The sequence below is a fragment of the Helianthus annuus genome, chromosome 14 (genome assembly GCF_002127325.2).
Source record: "Helianthus annuus cultivar XRQ/B chromosome 14, HanXRQr2.0-SUNRISE, whole genome shotgun sequence".
In the NCBI taxonomy this organism is placed as follows: Eukaryota; Viridiplantae; Streptophyta; class Magnoliopsida; order Asterales; family Asteraceae; genus Helianthus; species Helianthus annuus.
The window spans coordinates 143776380-143781866 of NC_035446.2; positions in this window are offsets into that span (position 1 = coordinate 143776380).

Below are 5487 nucleotides of genomic sequence, written 5' to 3' on the forward strand. Positions count from 1 at the left end.
AAAACGATGCATGTTAATTATCGACATGGGACCATCGGTACCATCGACTGTGGGTTGACCGTCCGAGACGGTTCGCAATACATGATTACCACCGTAATCCATGCAAGTAATTGTCCTTAACAACCCCCGTGTGAACGGGTGCTGAGTCCAAACCATAGTACTATGTTGCTAAGGCAGGTAGATAGCACTCCACGTGTAAACATAATAAACAGCATTCATTTAGTCAAATAGCACATGCAATTCGGTTAGCGTTCAAATAGTTTGTGTTTGATTGTGATTTGATAGGTAACGTATGTAACACCCAAAAGTGCTAAAGCAAAAAGGGATCGAGTATACTCACAGTGATTGATTGTGGATTGAAGGGAGTGCTGATAGTAAGATTAGCCTAAATAGTTCGATAGCATAACGATAAGCAATGCGGAAAAGTAAACAAGTGTGAATGGATCCAATGGGCTGGTCGATCGAACGGCGGGTTCAATCGGACGGCCTGTTCGATCGGCTAGTATATCCGGTTGGACAGTCCTGGTCGATCGACTGGACCATTCGAGTGGATTGTTTCTTCCTCTAGTGTGTTTGTGTTAGAGGATTTGGACTTCTGATGTTTTTGTTGCAGTATTTGAGAACACTGAAGTGTTCCTACCTTTTCAAGTCGTTCGATCGAACGGTTCGTTCGATCGGCTAGCTCACTCGATCGGCTAGCTCACTCGATCGGCTAGGAGCTTCAAAGTTAGTCCTCAACTGAATGTCACTCGATCGAACAGTCTGTTCGATCGGCTGACATTCTCTACTACGAACGAGTTGTGAAAATGGTTAAGTGTTGAAGCATAGTATCTCATGATCCGAACAGTAATGTTTACCAATCGAGCGACCCAGTTGGTTGGACATTACTTCGTCAATACTACACTTAGAAAGTTTGGAAATGTGGGACCATGTGCTAGCCGATCGGCTGACCCAGTCGATCGGCTGGCATGTCCGATCGGCTGGGCTGTTTGACAGCCTAGCCGTTCGGCCAGCATTTCTGACCTGGTCGGCCTTTCGTCTAACACTTGGTTGTTTGTTTATTTGTCATTCTTTTAAGGTAGCTTGACAACGTGTTGAACTACGATATCCTTCGTTCCTACTTGTTCCCTGGGCTCGAACAGGAGTCACCCAAGTCCGGCCGGTTGAACGGTTCGGAATGTCGGTTTAGAGTTTAACCGATATCGGGTTAACCTTGTATGTAGAATCCGAATCTTGAACCTCTTAACTGTTAGAAGGATTGGTTAGCCGGTTCAAGCTCCGTTTCTATTGATTTGAAAGCATTGAGTGTAAAAGAGTTGAAAGAAAGTTGGAAATCCTTCTTTCAATCCTTCACATCATGAAAATGTTTAGATCTATGATGGATCTTAACTTGTTTATGTGGAATTCGGTTAGATCTAAGCTAATCATAGTGGAATGAGGCCAAAACATGATGTTCTTCAAGAACACCATGATGACATCACCCAAGAACACTTAGATCTTGGTGATTTCACGGTTAGAATCCAAGTTTTGAAAGATAGAAAGGTGTAGAATTGTTGGGATTGAACCCTACCAGAGGAACAGATGATGTAAAGCCAAAACTGGTTCAGAACAGTGGATTCATCATAAGAAGCAGTTTGCACTAAACTTTCCCCTTGAAAGTGATCCTAACATCTGATATGCTCCAAGTACTGCCCTTATCAACAACTATTGTTCCTAGAAGCTACTGATCAAGTCAAAGATTGATGAAGAACTAAAGCCCTGGTGCCCAATCTACTGCATTGAGTCAAGCACTGCTGATCATGACAAGTGCTGCTGGGTTCACAGCAGTGGAAGGAGGCAGCAGCAGTTTTGATTCTCTTTATGTAATGTAAAGCCAAAGCACTGATGAAGTTTAAAGGCTGAAGCTCAATCTACTGATGAATTCCAAGCACTGATGAAGAACCAAAGTACTGCTCTTCCAAGGCCTGATCACCCTTTGAAGAAAGCACTGAAGACTCAACATCTGTGCTAAGGCTACAACAGTGGAATGAAGAATCAGTGTTTATACATCAGTGTATTAAGTATAATCAGTGTCTGTATGCTCAGTAGTTGTAAAACAGAAGATAGAGTTTGTTAGTCTGTTAGATGTCGCTTTCATGGTGACGTCAGCTGTGATGCATCAGTGGTTTGGACTGCCTATAAATGTAACGGTACCCTGTACTGTTACATTTGATTGACTGAGTAGATTCTTCTTCTCCAGTCTAATCCTTTCATCTTGTGCAACCAACCTTGGGGTATCTGGCTGAGGGGGAGCTTAGTTTCTGTAAACATGCTGTAATCATTTGCTTTGTATTTTCAATCATTCAACTCAATGAAAAGCACTTGTTTATCAAACTATTTTCTTCCTTGATTGTGTTTATACAGTTTGTATCCATTTCCGCTGCACTTTACATTGTTACATATTCATTGATCTGTCAAGTTCATACAAACAAACACAATCATGTCAGCCTCGGATCTTAACAATTGGTATCAGAGCCTGGACAGTCAAATTCGATCTAACAATCAATTTGACATAACAGTTCAGCTCATAATTCATTGATACTAAGGTTGGTCGTATTTAGTTGAAAAAAAAACAGAGCAATAAGAAATCATGTTCAAAATGATTATTTAGATACTCTGTAAAACAACCAAGATGTCATATGACACACAAACTTCACATAACAAGTGATATCATGCATAAAACACCTATAGTGCTCAGATCTGAAAATATGTCTGATAACTATGGTATAATCTCTTTATTTTACAAAATTGATTTCAATTGTTGTTATGAAGGTTGTGATGTCTTTATCATGACTGCTGCTAAGGTGTTTACCTCATGTCAACGAAAATCTATGTTTGAATGATAACATTAGTGTTTTTGTTAGCATAAAAAGAGGGAAATTAAAACTTTAGCTATTTAGATCTTATGTATTGAAAAACAGGTTGAAAATCCTCTAAAAGGACCAAAAAATCAACTATGTTAAGAATACATTAAGAAAATCAGCAGTCAAAGTATCCAGATCATGAGTGATGTGGAATTTGGCATAAGCTAGTGCAAAAATGTCCAAATCTCTCAAAACATTGCTGAAAATGATTTTGGATTAAGTATTCTTTCCTTGAAAACCTTCCAGTAAAAGTTTCAATACTTTTCTATGGAAAGGGTAAAAAGGGAAAGAAGAAAAATTACAAAAACTCAAAAGTGTGTTTATCTCAAAACTTTTGAATTCAAAAGAAAACAGTATAAACCCAAAACACTTAAGAGTCCACAGGTTAATCCTACAAAAGGAAAACCAAAATTAGATCTACATTTTTTGTCAAACATAATGTCATCAATCAATCATGCACAATCATTGTTTCAGGGAAGTTCAGGTAACAAAGTATCTTCAGATAATTTTCAATAAAGAGGAATAGGCCAAATTTCTCAGAAATTATTCACACGGTAATAAGGTTCACAAAGAACTTTCAAAACCTTTGTGAACAGGCTCCTCATGGTAACAATCAACTGACAAGGAAATAGTACCAAACAGTGGTTACAGGACTTTGGTTCAAACCACTGACCATTGTCCTAAGCTTGAGAATGAAGTGATCTTGACCTTATTCAAAGTTATTTTAACTCTTGAGACACACCAGATCTAATTGATTTTATTATCAGAAAACTTTTACTCTTTTTCTTTGTAAAGTTTTCTCCAAATAAAACAGGATATATTATTCTTTATTTTTCCTTAAGAATGATATATTTTGTATTTTTACTTGTTTTTGATAGCAAAAGTTCAAACACCTGTCAGGATGTTGACCCTTATTTTTTTTGGTGATACTATCCTTGAAAATAGATCAAAAGGAAATGGTGCAAGTGTCAAGGTCATGTCAAACTCAAGTTTATATTAACACTGATCAAAGATTGTTTGCTAACAGACCTTACAATACTTGGATGCTCATGTTCTAATTCAAATATTATGACACAAAATGAGTAGCCATAGTAAAAAAGGTTTCCATCATCTGGGGTACTAAACCACTGTCAAGAATCTATAAAAGCTTCAAAACTTGTAACAAACATGTGGTAAAACCTTGAATGCTGAAACAAGTGAATTTTCTGAATTAAGAATCCCTGTAAACCCTGCTGTTATGATTAATTTTGATAAACTTGCATTTAAAATGTGTTTGTCAAGTATTTGGTTCTGCAGGTGACCCACATTCATCATCAACAGATCTTGGACATGATACTAAAATCATTTCCATCATCAGAGCAGCAGATGTACAAAACAGCTGTTAAAGCTCATCCACTGATATACAAACAGTGTTTGATCAAATTGCTTTCTAATTCTCTACCACTACTTCACCAAACCACTGTTGATAAATATTCATCAAAAATGGATAAAAAAAATTATCAGTGTGCCAAACCCCTCCTTCAAATCCTTTCACATCCATTTCAAGTCACTGCTGAATATCAAAGTCACCAGCAGTGGTTAGCTCAGATGATTCACATCTGCAGCTCCACCTGTTAAAAACATCAATCCTCTTTAAAACTCAACCATTTCACCATTTTCTTGGCAAACATCAATGAAAAGGATTCTTTCAAAAAGGCTATCCTAAAACATGTGTCTTCTTGCTGACTCTCTACCACTCCATCAACAAGTCAAAATGCCATAAAGCATTGAAAGACAAAAAGTTGGGTAGTTGTATTCTAGGAAGAGCTTCAGGAGTTCAGTGAGAACAAGCTTGTAAAACTTGTGCCACAGCCAAAGGTTGAGAATCCTTTCGGCAAAAAGTGGGTCCTCAAAGAACAATGCATATGCTAGAAGCATGATTTGTCAAGACTCATCATACTCAAACAAGTACAGACACCAAGAGTGTGAAAGGATTACATCAGAGGGATATCAAGTCCTAGGCAATAAGCTTAGTGTTTTGACTGTACACATACAGCAGATGTTTCAACAACCACTGATTGAAAAGTATTATGATGCTGCTGTTGTTGCTGAAAAGTCCAACTGATTGTATCGTCAAAATATGTTATTGGATTTTGATATAAATTGCTCAAAAGACTTCTTTATGCAGGAATGTCAAGTAGCTGAAATATATCATCAAAAATCCAGTATCTCATTCATCCATCATCACTTGTCATTAGACACCACTTTGTGGGGGATTACTATAAAAGGTTTGATTTCAATTTTAACATGTCCATCCTAAAGATCAGTTGGTAGATGTACAAACTTAAGAATTGGATTCATCTACTGTTAAAAAAAAAACTTGATCTCTATGATTGGAATGCTAAACATGGATTAAAGCAAGCTTTCTTGTGATTCCATGTGTAAATAGCATAAAAATGTTTTTTTTAGAAAAATCAAAAATAACCTTAAAAATAGTTTAAAATTGAATTTTTCAATAAATCCTCAAAGTCTGTTTCCAAAACACAAGCAGAGGTGCCTGAGCAGAATTTAGCAGCAACCACTGCTCCTCAGGTATCTGCTGCTG